Source organism: Artemia sp. Qi Xiang Cuo, chromosome 8 (genome assembly GCF_049724085.1).
Source record: "Artemia sp. Qi Xiang Cuo chromosome 8, ASM4972408v1, whole genome shotgun sequence".
Lineage (NCBI taxonomy): Eukaryota > Metazoa > Arthropoda > Branchiopoda > Anostraca > Artemiidae > Artemia > Artemia sp. Qi Xiang Cuo.
In genome coordinates this window covers 44,024,846-44,051,489 of record NC_142801.1, presented here as the reverse complement: position 1 = coordinate 44,051,489, position 26,644 = coordinate 44,024,846, and the positions used below count along the sequence as shown (strand labels likewise).

The following is a 26,644-nucleotide window of genomic DNA, read 5'->3' as shown; positions in this document are numbered from 1 at the left end:
TTGGAAGAAAATCAAGTACGGTTATTCCTAGCTTGGCTCAGCCAAGAAACAATAGTTTGAACTAAAGGATTTTTAATACCCCAGAACTCAAGCCTTGACTAGCTATTCAAGTGTAGCTCTTTTAATTAGAAACATTCGATAGCTTAGAACTAACTTAATCCTTTTATTTTCGGTAAACATTTGTGGATTGAACAAGTAGACCATAGACATCAGACCTAGAAGAGGTTTAGAAGTATTCAAAATAATTAGAACTAGAATATTTTCCCTTTTATCTTCTTTTATAATAAAAATCAGTTGCCACTGAATTCTGAGTACCGATTCTTACCCAAAGCCTCAGTTTTAACACGCTACATGCTACCAGATTTTAGCCCCGATAGTAGGGGCAACCTTACAACTGGTCGCAGTGGTACTCAAGTTCGGTGCAACTTTCGTTTAAGTGGGGGAGGATTAATAAAATTAAAAAAATTTTGTAAAATTTAGTCCTCTGTTTCTCACAAGAAAGTGTATGTTCAGTTTTCCAAACCTATCAGAGACAGAAAAGTGTTCATTAAAGAAATTTTTTGACCTTAAAGGGAAGTTCAGACAGACTTTTATCTTCCTAAGATCCTTTCTTTCTTCTCTTTTTCTTTCTCTTTGTTACAAGTTCTAGTGTCCGTATCGTCTGTAGCTTGCTTAAATCTTTTTTAATAGTAGTGGCTTAGTTTAATCATCTTCAAAAGTGTAGCCATACTATTAGCCTTAAGAGTTAATTTAATTCGAGATATTGAGCTAATGCTTAGGCGATTTATAAGCCAACTCATTTTGTAGTTTAAAACAATTTAAAGGTTCAAAACGTTTCCCAAATTAAGAGTTTATAAAGATAGAACCATCATGAGTTCAAATGAAAACAAAATTAAAGAGTTAAAAATTGCACTACAACAATCACAGTCTAGAACAAACGCTCTTGAAGGGCAATATAGAGACGCCCCTGTCACAAGTACGCTTCAAAACCTATTTGTGAAACAAGCGCCTCTCATCTGGTTACTGACATATCCAAATGAAATCTAATCATATATTACCACCCTTAAACAAATACAATTGAATTTAGGAAAAGATGATATTGTTATGATATATTAGTCTATGTGTTATTCAAGGGAAGAGATACAAAGATTTGCAACGAGCTTAAATATTCCTAAAATAAAATATTTAGACCATTTAGAAAAACTTCTGAGAGAACCCTTTTTACATGGAAAACCAGCCGCACAAAAACTACAAGAACTGCTTTCAGAAAAACAAATACCATCTGAGATAGTACATCAATTTTACTCCCGCATCAGGGGAAACGCAATAGATTATGCAAAAAATTCTCCTAGTATAAGAGCAAATGACATTACGATGAACATTTTTAAAAGTGGTATGCTCCCTTCCACTGGAAGAAGAGTATTAGAACAATCTAAGGCCTCAGACGACCAGGATGAATTATTAGCACTTGCAAAAAGATTCGAAGCAATAGATTTAATATATTGGGACTTCTCGGACATGTCCTTGGGAGCAGCGGTAGTAGACTCAAGAGACAGGAATTCCACTAATCAACCTTGAGTAAACCGCAGAATAGAATATAAAAATAACCCAAAGAAATTTTGGAACTGTGGAGAGTCTAGCTATTTTAGAATAGATATGTCAAGACCAACTAGGGGTAATTATTCTAAAAATTAATTTAGTTAAATAAAAAACGCCCACATAAAATGCTGGACTTGTGGGGGACCACATAGACAATCGGAATGTGAAAAAACCTCCAACCTGTATCCACTGTGGTGAAACAGGACACAAAGCAAAATATTGTTTAGCCCCAGCACCTATAAACCAACCCCAAGAAAATTTTTAGGGCAATTTTTGCCGAGAACACTGCGGCCTCTAAGCGATGGTTAGGGAGCCACCGGAAGGCACACCCAAAATTCCGTAGTTTTGTAGATATAGGTTAACCGTTAGGAGTAGACCTAGTGTGACTATGAGTCACGGACATGTCATGACAGGGTGTCATGTACTTAAAAAGGAGGATAATAGGACTCCTCTCGAGGCTACAAAAATGGGGAATGTCCACCTCTTAAGGATGTGAAAAAGTGTTGTGTCCACCTCTTAAGGAAGCGGAAATGGTTTGAATCCATAGGGTAGTGAAAAAGGGTTCTATCCTAGCGCGCGAAGGCTGCATATGCATATACTCACAGAGTATTCATGATCATGAACCTGGATTGGAGTCTCCCAGGCTAAAAATTGAGAAAAAAGAAAGCTAGCACATTACTGAAATGGCTTCTAAAGTATTCAGGATACCAAAGAATTTCCAAGATCTGACATTTTAGGTAAAGCTCAGTACCAAAAACTTCTAATTTAGGAGAGACAGGAATTCTCATTTTTTTAAAACAAGGTTTGGAGATCTCCGTTTGGCTCCCGTGAATGGCCTATTGTATACCTTGGATGATTCTGACAAGAAAAAAAATGTCAATTTAAGATCATTTTATCAAAAATACTAGTTAATGGAGTCATCCGTTTCCTGCATTCAAGTCCTTTTTTTCGGGGGGTCAGGATGGGAGCTGTCAAAACCTTAAATAAATTAAGACAATATGGTGTCTTTGTATATATGTACTGTCAGGTTGAAGAGGCAGCAGAGAATTATGAACTCTGTTTGAGAAGAGTTAAAGTTAGCGTTATTTACCCCACTCTTACGGATAATATTTTCCCTTATGATCTTTTTCACATTCGGCTAAGTGATACCACAGGAAAATTATAACTTAGCGCGAATGGTGCCCAATGGACATTAATGAAAATACAGCAGTTGCACTATCCAAAAAAAAATGAAGAGAGTAAATGCATTACCAGTAAGATCTACAATATTGTTGAAAATAAAAAGCACTGCCAATAGGATTTAAAATATCCGTCAAATAAAGGATAAGAATTATAGGAATTATATAAGAGACTCCTTATAATGCAGCCATACAATAAATTAAAGTAGTAATAGTTTGTGATTTTGCTGTCTTCAACAAAGGAGATGAGTTCAGAATGTACGAAATGTTCAGCATTCTATTCCCAGTGTCAAACACTTCGTATTTCTTTCAAATTGAAAACGAGTTTATATTTTTTGGGTTGAGTAAAGATCAAACTAGATATTTCTTAGAAGATTACAATATAGAAAAAGATCCTATTATAACCAAGAGATCCTATTATTATTTCTTGAAAAAGGGGTTTGTGTTCCTTGGACTTTTAATAAGCTTTAACTTTAGCAGGGAAAACTTTAAATTGAGTATATCTGGACATAAAGGTCTGGAAATTCTTACATTGGCAATATTATTCCCTTTTTCTCTAACCTATCTGTATAAACATTGAGGCTATCTTTGTATAAACAGTCGCTACGGATTTAACGAACTGAAAGAATGATTAAAAAGGGAACAGGGTTCTCGTTCGTATAAACATCTGAAGACTGCACAAGGGGGAAAGTAATGCTGTTGTCCGATAATTCCAATTTTCTGGATATAAGGTCTTTATAAAGTCAAGCTAAGTTCCAAGGAACTCAAGGCTGAAAAAAGGAAGTACAAAAGGCTCTCCTAACGTTGACTTCTTGGTTAAGGTTCCTTCCCCTCTTTGAACCCTTGGTTATTCGAAGCTTCTTCTACAAGTTTTAAATTTCTGGGAAGAAATTAATTTTAGCTTATTCTAACCTTAAAAATGCTGTTTTTGTCCAAATGGCTCAAGCCTTGGCTAAGTGAAAATACTACCGAATTATAAACCCAAATAACCAACGACAGTGGTAGCCTACCTTAATTACAAAGTAAAACACTTACTCGTTGTTAGTTTCAAAGAAGACTACCCTGTTTCCGTTCCCGAATCCCTATTTTAAGCTTTGTCTTATTTTGTCATTCTTGTCTCTCATTGGCCAGAGACCAGTTTTGATGTAATCCTAATAATAATTCTTTGTTCAAAAAATTAGTTTCCGCTTTCTCTATTCAAAACCCTGTTTTGTCATGTGATTATTGTCGCGTAATATGCTTGCCGTTGACCTCTCAAGTTTGAAGCGGTCCGGTTTATTTGTATATGTATTTTATGGACCTTGTTGGATCAAGGGTATTCTTATTCAAATCTAATGTTTGGTTTGTTTTCCTTACACACAGAAAATTAATACTTCGTTACTTTTATCATTACTCAAAAGTCATAGTCTGCTATTTTTACAATTTAGTCAGGTTATGATGGCTTTCTCACACTGTATAACACCAAGGCCCCCTACCTGTCTCTACTGCTAGTACAGGATTATTGGGTTGAAAGAACGAGTAAAAAGGGGATAAGACTCTCTTCCGTATAATATTGGAGTTTCTACAAGAAGATAAGCAAACTATAGTCTAGGGAATTCCAATTTTTGTGTGTGACTTATTTTATAAATACTGTGCTTTAGTTCCATGAAACACTAAGGAGGTTGCCTCTTTTGTCCAAACTCCGTCACCGAGAAAAAAGATTATTTTAAGTTTAGGGCTACTAAAATTCTATTTGAATAAAGTAAAAACTTGGATAGTTAGTTAAGGCTTAGATCTGAAGTGTTAGAATCTTTAAGTCTAAATGATCAAATTAGATAAATTCTGCTAATTTGCTTAGAAATGGAAGGACCCATGTTACGAGTTTTATTTGATTAATTCTAGCACTTCGAGAAAGTAAAACAAAGGCTTCTAAGGTGGGCAGAAATTCAGAAAGACCACATTGATTAGACACAAATTTCTTAATAACCCAAAACTAGGTATTTTCTAGTTATTTCATGTAAAAGGAGTTAGTGTTCCTTGGACCTCGGGTAAATCTTAAACTTCTATAAGAAAGATCCTTGATTGAATTTCCCTCGACAGAAAAGAACTTAAAGTGGTTAGTTTGATAATATTATTCCCTTTTTCCTAGCCTCTCTGTTGTAAGGTTGCCCCTACTATCAGGGCTAAATTTGGTAGCTTGTAGCATGTTATAACTGAGGCTTTGGGTAAGAATCGGCTAATTAAGAATAGGCTAATTATAATTAGCCTAAAAAAGAACCTATCCATAGCTGGAATAGAAAACGAATGGGACAAAGAATTTGAAAATTTAATCTCTATATATTTCCAGAACAACTCCAAGACGCAGATTGGCATAGCTGAACCGAAAAAATTCAGATTTCCTTAAGAGATGAAAGAGGAAGGAAAATAGCTAGCTATTGGACATTTATTCTTAAAACCTTTAATCTATTTATATCTTTATTAGGACTAGTGTCTATAGGAATAATATTCCAAACATTGAGAAAACTTTGTTTAGACTATAGGAAACAAAAGTCTCAAGGCTTTCACGTAACTGTGGAACAGGAAGAAATTGAATTAAATTGATTCTTAGCAAAGTTATGGTTTCATTAAGAAAAAATAACTGTACTAAGAATTTAAGTGTGGGAGGTTGTGAGAAAGCCATCATAACCTGTCTAAATTGTAAAAATAGCAAAGACTATGACTTTTGAGTAATGATAAAAGTAACGAAGTATTAATTTTCTTTGTGTAAGGAAAACAAACCCAACATTAGATTTGAATAATAATACCCTTGATCCAACAAGGTCCATAAAATACATATATAAATAAACCGGACCGCTTCAAACTCGAGAGGTCAACGGCAAGAATATTACGCGACAATAATCACATAACAAAACAGGGTTTTAAATAAAGAAAGCGGAAACTAACTTTTTGAACAAAGAATTATTATTAGGATTACATCAAAACTGGTCTCTGGCCAATGGGAGACAAGAATGACAAAATAAGACAAAGCTAAAAAAAGGGATTCGGGAACGGAAACGGGGTAGTCTTTTTTGGAACTAACAACGAGTAAGTGTTTTCTTTGTAATTAAGGTAGGCTACCACTGTCTGTCTGAATTCCCCTTGAAGATAAAAATTTGAGATACAAAGTAAACTTCTGAAAGATTTCTGTCACCTGAATATAAATTTAATACGTATGTAGGAGACAAGAATAAAAACTAGTGCTGAAGTATAACATTTTACTATAAGTTGGTGATTTGGGTTTATATTTCGGTAGTATTTTCACTTAGCCAAGGCTTGAGCCATTTGGACAAAAACAGCATTTTTAAGGTTAGAATAAGCTAAAATTAATTTCTTCCCAGAAATTTTAAACTTGTAGAAGAAGCTTCGAATAACCGAGGGTTCAAAGAGGGGAAGAAACCTTGACCAAGAAGTCAGCGTTAGAAGAGCCTTTTGTGCTTCCCTTTTTCAGCCTATAGCTCCTCGGAACTTAGCTTGACTTTATAAAGACCTTATATCCAGAAAATTGGAATTATTGGACAACAACATTACTTTCCCCCTTGTGCAGTCTTCAGACGTTTATACGAAGGAGAACCCTGTTCCCTTTTTAATCATTCTTTCAGTTTGTTAAACCCATACCGACTGTTTATACAAAGGTGTCCTCAATGTTTATACACACAGGTTAGGGAAAAAGGGAATAATATTTTCAATCTAAGAATTTCCAGACTTTTATGTCCAGATATATTCAATTGAGAGTTTTCCCTGCTAAAGTTAAAGCTTACTAAAGGTCCAAGGAACACAAACCCCTTTTTAAAGAAATAATAAGAGGATCTCTTGGTTTGGGTTAATGTAAATTGGAAGAATATCAAGTAGGGTTATTCCTAGCTTGGCTCAGCCAAAAAACAATAGTTTGAACTAAAGAATTTTTAATACCCCAGAACTCAAGCCTTGACTTGCTATTCAAGTGTAACCCCTCAGTTATAACTGAGCCTCAGTTATAACATGCTACAAGCTACCAAATTTAGCCCTGATAGTAGGGGCAACCTTACAACAGAGAGGCTAGGAAAAAGGGAATAATATTATCAAACTAACCACTTTAAGTTCTTTTCTGTCGAGGGAAATTCAATCAAGGATCTTTCTTATAGAAGTTTAAGATTTACCCGAGGTCCAAGGAACACTAACTCCTTTTACATGAAATAACTAGAAAATACCTAGTTTTGGGTTATTAAGAAATTTGTGTCTAATCAATGTGGTCTTTCTGAATTTCTGCCCACCTTAGAAGCCTTTGTTTTACTTTCTCGAAGTGCTAGAATTAATCAAATAAAACTCGTAACATGGGTCCTTCCATTTCTAAGCAAATTAGCAGAATTTAACTAATTTGATCATTTAGACTTAAAGATTCTAACACTTCAGATCTAAGCCTTAACTAACTATCCAAGTTTTTACTTTATTCAAATAGAATTTTAGAAGCCCTAAACTTAAAATAATCTTTTTTATCGGTGACGGAGTTTGGACAATAGAGGTAACCTCCTAGAACGACAGACACACACACAATATAAGACTATTCAACTCTGAAGAGAGGCTATTGGAAGGGTTTATAACGATTAAAATTACAACGTTTTCCCCTCTTTTATTGAATTCAATTATAAAACCCAGTTGTCAACGAATTCTTAGTACGAAAGAACTAAATCGCCCCAGTTTCACGCTACCAATTTATTGATTATTCCTTTAAGAACTCTGGGCAAAAAGGCTTATAAATAGAATTTGATAAGTTCAGAAGGATCTTTTAGAGGGAGAGCTTTACTCAGAGACTGCTTAAAGTAGCAATCAGACTTAGCTTCTAGTCCTTAAAATAGGACTTCACTTACAAAGTGAAGACAACCTTCCTTGTCCCTTGGTGTGGCGGCAGTACGTCTTAAACCGTTGAAGCAAAAAAAACAATATTTCACACGACACAGAGTTCGTTGGAATAGTAAATTACGGTTTGAATAGATCAAACGGTAGAGGAAATGCACATTTCAAACGTTTTTCACCAAACACAGAAGCTCGTTCTAAATGTTTTTTTTTTATATCCCCAACTCCATTGTAGCTCAGACATTGAGCGTTCAAAATTGAATCGTAATCACACACAAAGCCTATATTGTATTTTTTCATTTTGTTTGCCCCTAGCATTACACTTATCATGTTTAAAATGTTCAAACTGTTTTTCTCTAGCCCGTTTTCAATCTTGTAGTTAGGATGTCAAGATAGGACACAACACTGCATTTTTGAAAAACGTTTGCGCTGTCTTATATGGAACTATTATGCCACCTTCTAATTTTGCTAGAGCTTCAAGTTTCTGCAGCAATTCAGGACCCCTAAAACTATATTTATCAGCTAATTCTGAGCAGTGACTGAACAGTTTGAATAAAAATTGTTTGAAACTATTTTTGAATAAAAATAGTTTTATTCAAACTGAATAGTTTGAATAAAAAGGGATGGGTTAGCTCCCACCCCTTGCCCCCCCCCCAAAAAAAAAGATGAAGCCACTGGCTTATGGTGTATATTTTTAAAAATTTAAAAAGAAACAAAATAGGTTTATAAAACAAGTTTTAATATATTTAAGAAAAACTTTTTCAAATAAATTGGCTCGTGATACCTCCCTGTATTTTTCTAAATCTGAAACTACTGATATTACAACTAAGAACTCACAGAGAAGCCAAGTCGCCTGAGGCCAACACAGTCACGCTTGCTCCTCCTCCATCCCAATCCATTCAAAGCTTCCCTCTTTACACCATCCCACAAAATTCCCATTTCCTTTAAATCTTTCTTTATGCTCCCCCCATTCCAACTAAGGTTGATCTACTTTCCATTTAGCTGTAGATGGTTGGCCGAAAAGGACAATCTTCAGCAATCTGTCATCCTCCATCCGCAGAAAGTGTTCTAGTCATCTCAACCTTTCTCTCATTATATCCCTAGACAGTGATATTGAACCACACTTTTCGCACAGCCTACTGTTAGAGATACGGTCAGATAGCCGGGTAGCCAGAACAATCTGTAGGTAATTTCTCTGGAAAAATATCTAGCAAATCTTTATCGACTTATTGGAGGGCCCATGCTTAAGAGCCATATCTGATCATTGTCATCACTATAGCCTCAAATATTCTAATCTTGGTTTTCAGACTTATCTTTTTATTCTTCCAAACTTTTTTCAGCTGTGAAAAAACAACTGAGTCTTGGCTATTCTACTTTTAACATCTTCACTACTCCCACCATCTTTACTAATAATACTACCAAGGTAAGTGAGGCTGTCCACCTGATCAATCTTTTCGTTCCCCAAGCTCACCTTATTCATCTTCACTTATTCCTAACCTTAGTGACTTAGTCTACTTAACATCAGTTTTCGAACCTATTCTAGCGCCCTGAACTCGTAAAACCTCAAAAATTTTATTCATTTTGCTCACACTTTCATCTAGGATGCTTAAATCATCAGCATAATATAAGTCCAGGAGAGTTTCTCCTCTCCATTTGATTCCAAGGTCTCCCATTGCCTTTGCTGTGTTCCTTAAGACAAAGTCCATCAACAGGATTCATATAAAGGGGGATAGAACACAACCCTGCTTAACGTCTTATTTAATAAGAAACCAGCTAACTAACCTTATTTCATACCTTAACCGCAGCAGTGTTATTCTCGAATATAGCACTAATCAGTTTCATATATTTGTCTGATATCATAGGCAGCGCAATAGCGCTGCCGAAGTAAAGAATGGTGCTGGCACAATGTATTATTATGATTATTTTTTAGGTTTCTTGGACCAGGGCACTTCGTATCCAAGAGGTTGTCATAGAAACTTAAAAAAGGACTCATTCGACTAAAAATTGAAGGGGCTAGTGCCCTTTTTAATAGTATAAATGATTAGAGGGCAACTAACCCCCTCCCACGCCCACCATTTTCCCCAACACATCCAATCAAAATTTTGATAAACCCATTTTGTTCAACGTAATTGAAGGGACCGAAAATTATGTCTTTGAGGATGACAACCCCCCCACAGCCCTCAAGGCAAAGGTTGAAAGTTATGCGTCGGAGGCATATGACGTTTTATAGAAAGTATTGTCGTAGAATCATCAAAAGGGCTAATTCGTTTGGAAATTGAGAGACCTAGTGCCAATTTTAGTAGTCGAAAGTGATTTTAGGGCAACTAACCTCCCTCCCACACCCACCATCTTCCCAAACACATCCAATCAAAATCTTGAGATGGATATTCTGTTCAACGTAATTGAAAAGTCCGGAAATTATGTGTTTTAGGATAACAACCCCCCACAGCCCTCAGGGTGAATAATGGGGTATATATAAATGGGGTATATAAGTTTTTTTACACAAAGCGTTGTCATAGAAACTTCAAAACGGGCTCATTCAATGGAAAATTGAGAGGGCTAGTGCCCTTATTAATAGTCAAAAGTGATCGGAGGGAGAATGCCCCCCCACGACCATCAATTCCCCAAACACTTCCTATCAACATTCCAATATAGCCACTTTGTTCCTCAGGGCTAAGGTTGTAAGTTATGCCCTGGGGGCATATAGGTTTTTATAGGAAGCGTTGTCATAGATACTTCAAAAAGGATTTATTGAGTTGGAAATTGAGAGGGCTAGTGCCCTTATTAATAGTCAAAAGTGATCGGAGGGGAAATTCTCCCCCCCCCCGCCCATCGTTTCCCCAAACACTTCTGATCACTATTTTGATATAGCCATTTTGTTTAACGTAGTTCAAAGGTCTGGAAATTAGGTCTTTGAAGATGACAACCCCCCCCCCCTCCCACAGCCCTCAGGACAAGGGTTGTAAGTTATACCCTTGGGGTATATTAGGTTTTATAGAAAGTGTTGTTGTAGAAACTCTAAAAAGGGCTCATTCGATTGGAAATTAAAAGGGCTAGTACCCTTTTTAATGGTAGAAAATAATCGGAAAGCAAATAACCCCCTCCCACGCCCACCATTTCCCCAAACACTTGCAATCCCAATTTTGAAATAGCTGTTTTGTTTAACATATTTGAAAGGTCTGGAAATTATGTCTTTTAGGATAACAAATCCCCCCAGCCCTCAGGGCAAGGGTTGTAAGTTATGCCCTGGGGGCATATAAGACTTTTTTAGAAAGCATGGTCATATAAACTTCGGAGGGGGCTCCTTGGATGGGTAATCATAAGCTCTAGTGCTCTTTTTAAGAGTCAAAGTGATCGGAGGGCAGTTACCCTACACAAACACGTCGTATTGTCCCAAAATTCCTCTAACAGAAATTTTGAGATAGCCATTTTTTCAAAACAGTCTAAATATCACATAACAAGGCTTTTGGGGTTGAAAAAAAAACCCATATCCCAGGGGAAAGGGCTGTAAGTTATGCCCGGGGTTTTTTTAAGGTTTTTTTTTTAATGAAAGGGATGGCTGTATAAACTCTAGAGGACTAGAGGAGGCTCATTTGGTTAAACATTGGAAGTTCTAGTTCCATTTTAAGAGTAAAAGTGATGGGAGGCAGCTAGCCCCCCCCCCCGACTACCCCTTTTCACCAAACGAATCTGATTAATATTGTGAAACAGCGATTTTGCTCAAATAATTCCAAGAACTAAAACAATACCTCTAGGGTTGGCACAACCCTATCACAACCGATCAAATGGGGCTCATTTGATTTGAAAGTTATAGTGCCATTCTTAAGAGCCAAAGTGATTTGAGAGCACCTATCCCCCCCCCCCACGCTCATCATTTCCCCAAAGACATCCAATCAAAATTTGGAGATGAAAATTTTGTCATTGGAGTTGACGAGTCCGAAAATTATGTCTTTGAGGAAGACACTCCCATCCCCGTAGCTCTCAGGGCAAGGGTTGAAAGTTTTGCTCCGGGGCATATAGGTTTTTTTTTCTAGAAAGGGTGATTCTTTATTCTTCGGAGGTGACTAATTGGATTGGCAATTAAAATTTCTAGTGCCCTTTTTGAAAGCCAAAGTGATCAAAAGAAGTTACCCACCCTCCTCCCCAACACGTCGTGTTTTCCAGAAATACATCAAATAAAATTTTGAGACAGTCCGTTTTATTCAAAATAGTCCAAAGATCACATAACAAGGCTTTTGGGGTTGATAAAAAAAACACCAGGGCCTAAAGGCGAGGGTTGTAAGTCATACCACGGGACATTTAAGGTTTTTATGGAAGGGATGGTTGTTTAACAATAAAAGAGGCTCATTTGGTTGAAAATTGGAAGTTCTAGTTTCTTTTTAAGCGTCAAAAGTGATGGAGGGCATTTAACCCAACCCCTCCCGACAACGCCTCTTTTCACCAAACGCATCTGATTGATATTATGAAATAGCGATTTTGTTCAAAATCGTCAAAAGTAGATATAATAACGTCTCTAGGGGTGACACCAACCCCCAGCGTCCTGGGGATAGGGTTTTAAGTTATGCCATGTGGGCCTATAAGGTTTTTATGGAGTGGGTGGTCGTATAGACTTCAAACGGGGCGTGTTTGATTTGAAATTGGAAGTTATAGTGCCCGTTTTAAGAGTCAAAGTGATTTGAGAGCAACCAGCCCCCCCCCCCTCTCCACACTCATCATTTTCCTTAACACCTCCAATCAAACTTTGGAGATAACACTTTTTTCGTCGTAGTTGAAGGTTTCGGAAATTATGTATGTGAGGAAGACACCTCTCCTCCCACATCTCTCAGGGCAAGGGTTGTAAAATATGCCCCGGGGGCATATACGGTTCTTATAGAAAGGGTAGTCGTATATACTCTGAAGGGAACTCATTGGATCGGTAATCAGAAGTTTTAGCGCCCTTTTTAAGAGTCAAAGTGATCAGAAGGTTTCGGAAATTATGTATGTGAGGAAGACAACTCTCCTCCCACATCTCTCAGGGCAAGGGTTGTAAAATATGCCCCGGGGGCATATACGGTTCTTATAGAAAGGGTGGCCGTATATACTCTGAAGGGAACTCATTGGATTGGTAATCAGAAGTTCTAGTGCCCTTTTTAAGAGTCAAAGTGATCAGAGTGGATTTACCCACCCCCCCACACACACACAAACACGTCTTGTTTTTCCGAGATGTATCCAATGGATATTTCGAGACAGTCTTTTTATTCAAAATAGTCCAAAAATCCTGTAATAAGGCTTTCGAGGTTGATACAACGTCGCCTGAAAGCGGTTTTGCCGAATCTGTTTTTCCAAAAACGGGAGAAAAACGAGTTTGAAAATTTTGACATTTGTATCTCAGAATCGGCAATAGCTAGAGCGTTGATTTTTGTTTCAAAATTAAGAATACAAATCGCTTATATCGTTGTGCTTATTTTTATTGGTTTAAGGTGAGCCTTTCCCGAAATAAAACGGAATGAATATCGTTTTCGGCAAAATCGCCTGAAAATTTCGGAACATAGGTAAGATATGACGAAACGGAATCAGCTCAGCGTGAATTAGAAATGCGACTCTCGGCAAAACATATTTCATCTGATAGACAAATTTTAATTTCGACAATTAACTGGGAGTTTTACAATAAAATGTAACAGAAGATCAGTGGGAGGTCTCACTTAGCAACAAGCTTCTTGGAATTTCTGGTTTTAACCTTCGGAGCATTAACGGCAGAGGCTGCTTCGGGACACGCTGTGATTTCAGCTGAAGTACTAGGTACCTCAGCTCTGTTACAACTTCTAATAAGACTTTTCATGACTATCACTAATAGTGCTGGCATGGAACAGTAAAGTGATTCTAAGTATTTTATTTTTTCGGTTGGCCATTCAGCTGCTGTGCTTGAAAGTAAAAGAAGCAGCAACTTTTTCGCGGTAATTCCTAATGATGCTTTGGAACATGATCTCCTTGGTCTAGCCTCTGGTGCAATCAGCGCTACAGAAGGAGTAGTATCTGCAAACAAAGTTTTGTAGAACACCCTTTTGCATAGTCCTTGCTTAAACTGTAGTAATTTCACCTTTGAAAATGACACTAAGCTATACTTATAGCATTTGAACGTTTTGGCGTAATCAAAAACTTCTGCTTGTCATTTGAATAATGACAAACGGGTCACGGAGCCAAACAATCAAAAGCTTTTTTGTCAATTCTAGAAGCAAAAAGACTTCCTTGTATTTCAAAGACCTCTCAATGACTATGTGAACAGGATCCACCTCCTGAATTATGGAGTGGCCAGGCTCAGAATACTTCATCTTCATACTCTGGACGTATAAATGCTTCCTCAAGGTGTCTTGCATCATGTAGCTCATTATTTGATTACGATTTTGAGGCACGCATGAATCTGACTATGTAACCAACTTTTTGATGTCAGGATAGATAGTAAAGACCTCATCAAGAACAGCACAAAGACCATTGGCAATATACTTTCAACTTCTAACAGAAGGATATTCTGACCACAAACAACAATAAACCTTCTTGATTAGCTCTCCTGTCTGTCTGCGAAAGGTAAGAATAGCAATTAAGTTAAAGCAAGTGATCTTCCTTTTGTAAAAAAAGGACGAAACATCCCCTTTTGGAAAAGAAAAAAACATTTTCCATATCAAAAAACAATACAGGGTTATCCAAAACCCTTTCCTTATCTCTTTCTTCTTTGCTTTCTAGTTTTCCTTTCAAATGTTTTGCCTGAGAGGTTTTGACCTCCTCAGATAATTCAGTACCATTTTGTTCAGCCACCTTTTTTTCTTCACAATTATTGCATCGGTCAGTTTTAGGAACATGAAATGAAAGATTAAATTCACAATTGAAAACTTTTCTGTACATGTGTTCCTTGAGAGGCAACTTACCATCTTCCGCACACTTACTTTCATACAATGAATGCATTTTGCTTATATTGAGGGAAGGGTCGAGGAACTTTCTGTTGGTTTTGGCATGACAGTAATGAGATTCAATGGTTGGGAAGCTTTCAATTTGCTTTCTTATGTATGCGAGATCCTCTTCTTTCCTTTTATTCACAGGACTTCTGTGGTACACTCACAGGAGGTACTTCACCACTTAATAACTTATGACCATACTGTATCCGCTTATCATCGATGTCTAGGATAGCAAAAAAAATCCTTCGCAGACCTCAACAGTTTTCTTATGAGCTGACAGATAATTGTGGACTGTATACTTCAACCGAGTTTCTCTTTTTTTGTTCCTTTTTTTAGGTGAAGGTTTTGTTTTTTTCACATATTATATTAATTTGGAATATTTTTACAATGACCAAAATTTTTTAAACACAAAGTGACTAACAGTCTCAGAGAAATGTTCAAAACATCTGAAAGGACACGAATGAGGGCAATTAAAGGGTTTCTGTTCCTTCTCCTTTCCATGTACTTTTTTGGTAACAGCGTACAGATAAAAATTTTCAGAGTTTACTGCATTCTTTATCTGATTTTTCACCCACTTTTCCTTGTTATTTAACCTCTTTCTGACTTTTTTGGATGCAATATTTCTCGTTTCTGTGCCATCATTTCCTTCTGTGGTTGGAGACATGCTAGCAGAAGCTGTTTCACTGATTTCTCTGGTAGCCTCTGGTTCACTTTCTGTTCTATTACTTGTCCGAGTAGTAGGAGAGCTGAATTGGCCAGCATCTTCGCAGAGTGCAGTACTTTCGACTTCTGATGAAGATCCCTTACTGGGTGGAGATTCTGGATCACTTTCCACTTGCGGGAAATACGTCGGGTCAGAATCTTCATCTGAAGACAAATCTTCGGGGCTAAAAAAGAAAGCTTTATGGTCACCCATGTTACTGGAAAATTTTCAAAGAATGACTCTAGTAACAAAAACCAGTTCCACACCCTTTCATTAGCCTACGCACAGACAGGTCAAGGAACAACCACCTCATATGTTTCCTTGATTAAAATATTTGACCCAGCTGTTTGTGCTAGCCTAGAACACTAATGTGTTTCCTATTTGGGGAGCTAGTCCTGATTCAGCTGGCAAACATCTTCCTAAATGGGATGTTCATGTCAATATTGCATTCATGTGTCTTCCTAACTCTGATGAACACCCCAGATAGGCACTGTGATCCAAAATGCATTAAACCATGATAGGGGTTTGTGACTTCTTTTTTATACTTGTTTACCACAGGAAATTGTTATTGCGAGTGACTCCCCAAAGTTTTCTTTAACCGAAAGCATGAAAAAAAAATAAGTTCTATTTTCTATTCAATCTTTTTTTTAGGGAGCCACTTGCCATAACAGTTTTCTGTGGTAAACCAGTATTTCTTCTTCTTCTATTTAACAGCAGGCGGGCTTTTCAGTAAAACTATTTAGCCCTTTTCCTTCTGCTTTACTCTGTGGTCTACAGAGCTACTGGCTTGATTGCCTCATATTTATTAGATATATTCAGATATCTTTCAGCAGATCTTTTGACTCTAGGAGTTCAAATATAAGATGATAGATGTCGATTTCTATGCTCTGTGTACAGGTATAGTTGGCTAGGCTCTTGACTGATAGTGGGATTTTGTGGTGTTTGAAGTATTTTAACAGTTTAGAAAGCAAGGTATGTTGTGCAGACGTCAGCATATTACATTCAAATAGGCAATGGTCAATTGTTTCATTATTCATATTACAATGCCTGCAATGAGGCGACAGGGGAATTGAACCGCTTGAATTAGAAATCTTATATGAGAATGCAAGGAAATTTAGTCCATTTGTTCCTGAACAAATTCTATGATAAATTTTAGAAAGATACTTATTGGGAAAGGGGGAAAGGATAGGATTAATCTTATTAAAATGAATATCTGATAGCCTCCATCGGTAAATATCTCTAATTGGGATTGGTCTCCCACTTGGCTGGTCAATATTTATAGAATTTTTTGCTATTTCATCAACTTGATGATTACCACTTATGCCAGAGTGGCTAGGAATGTACTGAAAGTAAGTGTTTATGCCACTTGAAGCAAGATTATCAATAATACTGAGACAATGATAAGTGTCGATGTCCAACTTATATTGAGGAGCTGAGGCCAGCAACTCAAGGCTTGATAAAGAGTCGGAATAGATGATAATATTATTCAATTTTTCAATCAAAGATTGGTTTTGCTTAAGGTGTTCTAATGCCATGATTATGGCATTTAACTCAGCAGACATTATAGATAGATTATTAAATAATCTCTCGCCCATTGCAATTTTCAGGTGAGGAAGGAAAACACCACTTGCAACCTTCTCATTCATTTTTGACCCATCAACAAACATTTGGAAGTGATTTTTATAGGTAATTGTATTAAGTTCTGCAAATTTTTTCTGAACAAAAGCAATGGGGGTTAAATCTTTATTCCATTTTGAAAATTCAGTATTTATTATGGGAGATGACCAATTCCATGGAGGGGATTGGGGGAAAGTAGGTGCAATAGACTTTGCTGGTACAGGGAACTTCTTTTGAATATTGGCATACTCATCTGCAATACCTCTATACATGGCTGGATTTCTTAACCAATTATGTAATGTGTGTGAGCTATTTGATTCAATTTTTGTAAGATGTTTTATCAAGAGAAAGCTACGTCTATCCCTTATTGTTGTTAATCCACTCTCCATAAGCAGAAACTTGGTGCTTGTGGGTTTCCTAAGACCAAATATGAGATGCATTATATCATTTTGTGTTGTTTCAAGTTTATGCATCTGGGTCTTTGCACATGACCATAAACAATGAGCCCATAGTCAATATGGGGTCTTATATGTGACTTGTAAAACTGGAGTAAAGTTTTCTCCTTACAACCCCAGGGTGTGGAAAGAAGTCTTTTTAGTATATTTGCTTTTCTATAACATTTTTTTATTGTGTTTGAAATGTGGAGGTGGAAATTAAGTTTTTGGTCAAGCATGAGACCTAGGTAATTAATATTATTATCTTCTGGAATGGTTGTTTTATTTAGAGTTAGTTTTGCATTAACATGGTTTCGCTTCCTGTGAAATTGGATTATTTTTGACTTGGTGGGTGCAATGGGTAAATCTGAATGCTGAGAGAATTTTTCAAACTGGAAAAGTGACTTTTGCAGATTTGACTGTGCTATCTGAAAGGTGTTGCCAGATAACCATAGCACCAGATCATCAGCATATTGTAGATTAGTGTGGGGTAGGTTCATGTCCCAGAGATATAGGGCAAATAGGAGGCAACTGAGGACTGCTCCCTGAGTTAGGCCTTTGGATATTGTCTTTTGGGGTGAAGAGGCTGAACCAACACAAACAATGAAACTTCGCACTTCTATGAAGGATTTAATAAAGGATACTAGCTTGGGAGGTACTCCAAGGTTTGCAAGTTTATTTAAAAGGATTTGGTGGTTCACATTGTCATATGCTCCTTCAAAATCAAGGAAAGCTGCCACTAGGATATTATTTTTTGAGAAAGATTCATTTATTGCATTTGTTAGCAAAATGAAAGCATCTGTTGAGGAGTGGTATTTCCTGAATCCAGTTTCAGTGTGTGGGATCATGTTATTTTTCTCAACAAACCAGAGGAGTCTGTGATAAATCATTTTCTCCATTATTTTCCCCATCACAGGTGTAATCATTATGGGCCTATAAGACTCAGGGTTATCTTTTGGTTTATTTTTCTTTAGGATTGGTAGGAGGGACGAACATTTCCATATATTGGGGAACCTAGAGGATGCCCAAGCGTGATTATAACAATTTAGCAGTTCTTGTTTGTATGAAGGTGTGAGATTCTTTATCCATGTAGGGTGTATATTGTCATAGCTGCTGCTAGTTTTGGACCTAATATGATGTATTGCATTATTCAATTCCTGGATTGAAAATGGATTAGTTATGTACTCGGATCCTGGGCGTGGTTGGTAACTAGGGTTCATAGGAATTGTGGACAGATTGCTTTGATTGTTTGATGTTAGCTTATTAACAAAAAGAGTTGCAAATAGGTTAGCCTTTTCAATATCGTTGTCATAATGGGTATTATTATGTAAAAGCTCATACAGGAGTGGGTTGGGAGAAGTCTTTTTCCCACATATGTGGCTTATGACTTTATTTATAATTGGCTCATGCGTTTCTCTGGAGAGATTATTTGCAAAATTATTCCAGTATTTATATTTAGCATCTATTATAGTCCTTTTTAGATTAGATTCTGCTTGTAATTTTTTTAAATATGTAGTAGGTGTTGTTTTTTTTATGAATTCTGTCCTAGCTGCCTTTTTTATCTTCCATTTATTTAGGCACTCATTTGTCCACCATGCTTTAGGAATTTGTTTAGGGAATGTTTTCTTAGGTGTTGTCCTGGGGATAGCATGATTAGCTGTATTTATTAGTAAAGATGTCAAGGCTTCAGCATGTGTGTCAACTGTTGTGTTAGAAATGCAGGAACTTTGGGTGAAACTTGTAATTTCATCATTTAGCTTATTTTGGAAAATAGACCAATTTGCTTTATTGTTGATATATTTGGAGGTATGAGATGAAGTTTCAGCAGGTTCATTTAGGGAGCAAACTATAGCAAAGTGGTCTGTACACAGATTATCAATTTTATTTATGTAAATTTTGTTCAAAAAATTTGAAGACACAATTTGTAGGTCAATTGTGGAGAATTTGGCACTTTTGGGGTTAAAATATGTATCTAGGTTTGGAGGGGTAGCAACAGCTAATTCATTATTATTTGAAGTCATATGCTCAATAACTTTACCAGCTTTATTTGCTGGTTTATTCCCCCACAAAAGGCTGTGGGCATTGAAATCACCACAAATAATGATGTTTTTTAACATATTAGAATTATTTATATAATTAAAGAAATCCTTGGCATCTGAAGTTTGGCCATTAGGGTTATAAAAGCTTATTATGTAGGTTTTTAAATTATTCAGCCAAACACTTATACCAATTACATCAACATCATTTTCAAAATCTGGAAAATTGATGCCACAAAATTTTATATTATTATTAACTAATAAAGCTACACCACCTCCTTTTCTCTCTGAAGATCTATCCTTTCTCAGGATAGTGTATCCCAGAGACTTAATTTGTTGATTTTGGGTTAAATGAGTTTCCTGGAGGCAAGCAATATTAATGGAATTATTATTCATAAATGATATTAGTTCATTTAGCTTATTTTCTGTGAGTGATCTTACATTCCATCGGAGTATTGATAAATGTTGTGTTGTTGATTTATTCTTCATATGACTGTGTATCAATGTTCAGCTTTGTTAAAAGTAAAGCAAGATCTTTTTTTGCTTGAATGAGTATATCATCTGGGATGTAGATTTTTGCCAATTCTGCAATAATTTTTGTTTTCTGTAGTTGATGTATGTTCATGGCCTGAACTGCATTACAGTTTAGAATGAATAAGCATATATTTGGGGATTGCATTTTTGGTAGTGCATCCTGTTTGTTAGTTAAGGGATTGATTCCTGGTAGTGTTTCTGGTTTGTTTCTTCTTGGGAGGGAGGGCCAGGCTGGCCTCATCTCACCGGAAAACAAGGCTTGCTGGCTTGGTGATTCCTTCTGATAGGGATTTGAGCTAGGGGGCTTAGAAGATGTTGTTTTATATGGGGTGCTTGATGCATTTGGGGCATTTGACTTGGGGGTGTTGGTTGGTTTCATTACAGGCTTTATTTGGTATTGTTGGGCAGCATTTGCTTCCATTGCTGCAAAGGGGTATGGGATGGCCTTCTCTGTTGATATTTGGAGTGTTAGAGCTCTTTTCTTGTATGCAGGGCATAATGATTTATTTGTAGATTCATGTGGACCTTTGCAATTGATGCATGTAGGCTGGGTGTTTTTGCAAGTTGTCAGCTCTTTAGGATGGAAAGATTTACAATTACTGCACTCTTGGAGAATTTCATTGCATTTGTTTGTTGTGTGTCCCAGTTTGAAACACTTCTGACACTGAATAGGCTTAGGTTTGTATTCCTTGTGTGGTTTGATTTGCCCAAATAGGAATAATTTTTCTGGGCTATCAATTTTATCCTTTAGTGTGAATAAGAAGGATCTACTAGTTTTTAGGCCAGTAGAGTTAGGTTTTCCAAGTTGGGTAACATCCTCAACTGGGATTGTGTTTCCAGCCCTATCTGAGAGGCCTTCTTATAACTCCTGAGTAGATATCTCTGGGGGAACATTGTAAACTACAATTTTTGTTGGTGATTGTTTTGGGTTCCAATTAGATGCAATAATTGGGATATTCAGAAGGGATTTAAGGTTAATTATTGTATCTGCTGATTTCTGATCTTCTACAGCTATAAGCAGAGATCCATCACGGTTAATGTTAAGAGAGAACATTGATTTTAGCAATTTAAAAATTGCAACTCTTATTGCAGTGATCAATTTTATTTCAAAGGGGGCAGTGGGAGTAATTTTAATGTAAATTTGTAAGTTTTTGGAGGGAGGATCTTGGGCAGGGAGAGGGGAAATGTTTTTAATTGGGGAGATTTTTTTCCTTTTTTTAGAGCTTCTAGAGAGGACCTCTTGAAACCCATTATCATCATTTATGGTTGCATTAGGACCTACAGTTATCATTGTCCTATTCTCCGAATTGGAGCCATCATTAGAACTTTCAGATAATGTGCTTGACCAGCCAGGATGGGTATCTTTCACTATGGAATTTGATTTGGGATCTGGGGGGACGTTTTTTTTTGGAGGACTTATGAACAATGCCTATTGGAAAAATCTTTAAACACAAATATAAAAATAAAATAGGAAGGGAAAATAGATGATATCAAACCGTCTGCACTATACTATGGGAAGGATAAACACCACAGTATAGCCCTGAGGATGACTTGAGCAGGATAGGTTTGGTACAACTACTGATTAGAAGCGATAATAATCAAGAAAATATATTTCGATTTTCTTGTACGGTTGCTGTTGTTTGACAGGTCTTCTTCTTCTTCTTCTTCTTCAATTATAGGCTTCGGATGAATCCATTTAACCTTTTTCGTATTGTATGATTATGTCAGGGGTGTCCTGGGAAATCAAATATAGAGATTAGACTATTATTATTCAATAATAGGCTTTATACATCATTGATGGTCTATGAGCTTTTCATTCAAGAAACTTCTTCTTCTTCTTCAGCATGTTCATCAAGATAAGAAAGATCGTCTACTTCTTCTCCAAGGTCGCGTTCAGCAAATCAGCAACTTTCGGCAAAACGGACCATGCTATAATCCCGTAAGCGATCCCGTAAGCGATTCGGCAAAACCGCTTTAAAGAAATCGAAAAATATGCGATTCGGCTAAGGAGAACTGCAAAATGCATGCAGTTAGAGACGTCTTACAGCAATGTCAATTAGACCATTCGAAAGGAGATTTTTTTTTACACAAGATGGCGTTTGTAACTCAGTTTCGCCAAAAATTGTTATTTTCGGCAAAACCGTTTTCAGGCGACGACAAGCTACCAGACCCTGAGAGCGAGAGTTGTAGGTTATGTCCCTGGGGTATTTAAGGTTCATATGGAAGGGATCGCTGGATAAACTTTAGAGGTGGCTTATTTGGTTAAAATTGAAAGTTATAATTCCCTTTTAAGTGTCAAAAGTGATAACAAGTCGAGTAGCCCCCCCCCCCCCTACCTAACCTTCCCTCCATGGGCGCCCATATGGGGGGGCAGGGGGGCTCTTGCCCCCCCCTGGCTGAATGATACTGCCTTATTTTTATATTTTTGTTCTGAGATTTCTATTATATAGCATTAAAAGTAGCAATTAGACGAAGTTTGCCCCCCCCTCCTGGAATTCAGCTTATTGGCGCCCATGCTTCCCTCTCTTCACCAAATGTATTTGGTTAAAATTGTGCGATAGCCAGTTTGTTTAAAATAGTCCAATGCACGTATAACAACGTATCACAACCCAAAACGAACAGAAATTACAATAAATAACCAAGTCAAACTCAACACGAGCAGAAATTAATATGAGTAGGGTACAAAACCCATATGCTTTCTAAAAGCCAGAATATAATTTGTACTTTACTGAAAAATATCTTTGAAATGTTTTCACTTTTGTGACTTTAAGATATCAAAAATTAATTGAAATTTTAAGGTTTAAATATCAGAACATGTATATAAAACTGACAATGCACATTCATTTGAATTTTGCTGCACATGTAGTTTGTGGGTAACTGCGTGTGTTTTATTTACCATTCCGTCTTTGTGATGAGCCTGCAGCCAGCTATTTGCCACAAACTGAATAATAATTGCAGATGGGAGTTTGAACGTTTGATATTCAAAAATCTGGGAGGAGCAACTTGGGTTATAAATTTGTTTTGGTTTAGTTGCCGACTGTAATGATACTGTGAATCTGCTGCTTTAAATTCAAGGATCTCCGAGGTACGTAATTGCTTAATTAGTAGCTTACAATTTGAAACTATTAATCTTTGCTTTGCAGGATAGACACTCAATAACTTAGGCTACAATCTATCAAAGATGCCAATAGTGTAGGCATTGTGTAAGTAGTATTTATTTTCCCTTGATTAATCTGGTGAACATATAGATGTTTCGGTAAATTTTTACCAAATCATATTATTGACTTACAAATAAAGTGAATATACCATTCAATGCCTTTTTTATGCTGATTACAAATATAATAATCATTTCTATTAGAAATGAATCTTAGCCCCCCCCCTCCCCCTATATATGTCAATTTAGGATATATATTTGAACATTTAGGGGTGGGGGCTAGGTTAGGTTAGGGGGGGGGGGGCTAAAATTCATTTTGGACAGAAATGATTATTATATTCATAACCAGCATAAAAAAAAGGCATTGAATGGTATATTCACTTTAGTTGTTACTCAATAATATGATTTGGTAAAAAATTACCAATGTTTCAATTACTTTGCTAGGTTGAAGGTGATCACATCCTTTGAAATATCTTTTTTTATTCTGGTAAAATTCTACTTTAGCTACTTTTGGCTATCTTGGAAAGGGGTTAGGTTAAGAAAATGAAACTTTCAGGGATGGGTCTACAGGCTGAAGTATGGGTAAATATTTACCAATTCATATTATTAGTTACAACCAAAGTGAATATCCCACTCAATGCCTTTTTTTATGCTCTGCAAATATAATAATTATTTTGTCAGAAATGAATTTTAGCCCCCACCCCTATATATACGAATTCAGGGTATATATTTGCACATTAGGGGGTGGGGGTAATTATATTTCTTATGTAAATGAGAGGTAAGTTTAACTTTCCCCCATCCCCCTAATGTGCAAATATATACCTTGAATTGGTATATATAGGGGTGGGGGCTAAAATTCATTTCTGAAAAAAAAATGATTATTATATTTGTAAAGAGCATAAAAAAAGGCATTGAGTGGTATATTCACTTTAGTTGTTACTCAATAATATGATTTGGTAAATATTTACCAAAGTATGTCCTGGGAAGGTTTTTTGAAGTATCTACCTCCACCATGGGGGCCCATACGGGGGGGGGGTGTTTGCCCCCCCCCCCCTGGCTGAATGATGCTGCCTTATTTTTATGTTTTTGTTCCAAGATTTCTATAATATAGCATTAAAAGTGCCAATTAGACAAGGTTTGCCCCCCCTGGAATTCAGCTTATGGGTGCCCATGACCTCCACTCCTTATCCCTCTAGATAGTCCTGACCTTTATGACCTTAAAAATATGTGTGTTATAAATGTGAAACCTTGCAAAATAGATCTTCTGATTAAATGAAGTACAACAAAATTGTTTTCAGATTCACAACTTTGCTCAGTCCCAATTTATAAGGTTTTATAGATATACAAATACATTTTCTAAATTTTGAAAAAAAAAACAAAAAAAACATTGATATGGCTTAAAAGTTGGCTCATAAAACAGGAATTACATTTTCAGTTCTAAAGCCAGAGAAAAAGAAACTGATAACTGAAAATTAAGGTAAAATCTTGTTTTGTAAAAATTTCAACATGTATAGACCTGTCATGTAGGCCAAGTTCAGGACCCTCTATTGGGAGGAGTGGAGGTAGGTACTTCAAAATTCCTTCCTGGGACATACTTTAGCCTGCAGACCCATCCCTGAAAGTTTCATTTTCCTAACCTAACCCCTTTCCATGATAGCCAAAAATAGCTAAAGTAGAATTTTACCCTTTTTCCAAATAGTCTATACTAGTTAGGACTAGTTCCTTTACAAATTGTAATTGAACCCCTTAAAGTGACATATTCTCTCTTATTAGCCTATTTCTTGGTTAAAGCCAGGGTAGATATTTAGCTCCTGATCTTTTGTGAAAGAAACATGCTAAGCAAATGAAACTACTTGTTTACTATTAGATCCCTTTTTATATTCTATTTCCAAATATACCCTAATGATTGCTATTCTGACAAAGCACCCTACCTCCCTAGCTATCCCCCTTCATTTAACAGCCCCTTTAAGGTCTTGAACAGGAGTATATGAAGGAAAGAATGTATTTTATCTAGTAGAAACAAGGATAAGATTTTCTTTTCTTGATTAATTAATTAAAAAAACTTTTTCCACAAAATAAGTTTTTCAAAGAAAAGTAAAGAACTCTATTAAACAAAAAATGAGCAAAAATAAAATCAAATAATCTACCAAGCATGAAACTACCACAAATCAGCATTGATAAATAATTGAAACCCAAAATGAACAGAAATTGCAATAAATAACCAAGTCAAACTCAAAACAAGCAGAAATTAACATGAGTAGGGCTCAAAACCTCTATGCCTTCCAAAGGCCAGAACATAATTTGCACTTTGCTGAAAAAAATATAAATGTTGTTACTTTTATAACTTTAATAAATCAAATAATATTAACATTTTGATTACTAAATATCAGTATATGTATAACTGACAATGCACATTCATTTGTATTTTTTTCAGTAAAGTGGAAATGTCAATTTAGGAAATGTTTTTGCATATCTTTAAAACCATATAAATTGGGATTGAGCAAAGTTGTGAAACTAAAAACTTTCTTAGCTATCTGAATAATCCATTGATATAAACATCTCCCAAAACATGAGTATACCCACTCATTGAAGCTTTTAACACTCTTTCTAAATATACAAATTGCTCTACCCTTGAAAACTTCATTTTTAAGCCCTTAAAGGCAATAAAAGGGACACTTGTTTTTTTTATTGTATTTGGTGGGAGGGCTAGTAGATCTAATATAAAACTTGCAATTTGACTCAAAATTTAATGTTATGTTGTAGTTTTCATGCAGGGGCACCAATTCACTAAAATGTAGGGGGCCTCATTTTTTGAAAACAAAGATAGAATATATATATATATATATATATATATATATATATATATATATATATATATATATAGCAATTGGGCTGTTTGAATATTCTTCAGTGAAAATGCCAAAAAAGTTATTTTTCAAAATCTAAGGAAGTCAACTGCCCTCTCCACCAGAGATGTTCCTAGGGTTGATGGTGCTGAATGAAAAATTAATTACAATGCCCCCCCCGCCCTCCTGACTCAAAAATAAGCAATAACAAGCCAAATCAAAGTGGGCAACCCCCAACCATGGGCTGGTTGGTGTTCCTAGGGTTGGTGATGCTGAAGGAAAAATAAATTACAATCCTCCTCCCCTCCTTCTCACTCAAGTATAAGCAAAAAAGCCTAATAAGAGTGGGCAATCCCCCAGCAATGGCACCCAGGGCAGCTACCCTGTATGCCTCTCCCTTTTTGAATGGCTCTGCTCTCCACCCAATTGGTGCAGCTGATTACACAGTCATATAGAGTAATACTCCAGTACTCAGATAGTGCCTGATTTTGGACAAATAATTTAATAACAGATATCTTTCATAGCCATAGACAGTAAGTTTCTAATTTTTGATATGATGTAGATAGTTTGTGATGTTTTTGACAGCGTATTGTTAGGGCCTGATTACTTAGGATTGGCCAACTGTAATCTTGGAAAACTTTCTTTTTAAGATTTAAACTCATATCCTTGCCTATTTAGATACAGTCATCTGCTTCACAAGACTTTGCTTTTTGCTGATTAAATGTATTCATGATAGAACTTGTCCATTAATTTGGTGCTGTAACTGAGA

General features: G+C 36.3%; 1 protein-coding gene across 1 annotated transcript in view; it reads left to right on the top strand.

Annotated features, from left to right (window-relative positions):
- The first annotated feature begins 22,866 nt into the window (after positions 1 to 22,866).
- The window catches only part of Zyx (lipoma-preferred partner zyxin), a 74,829-nt gene continuing 71,051 nt past the window's right edge, over positions 22,867 to 26,644 (top strand). The window contains exon 1 of the mRNA XM_089092980.1: positions 22,867 to 22,960. The gene's annotated coding sequence lies outside the window, so the exon portion shown is untranslated. The remainder of the gene's footprint in view (positions 22,961 to 26,644) is intronic.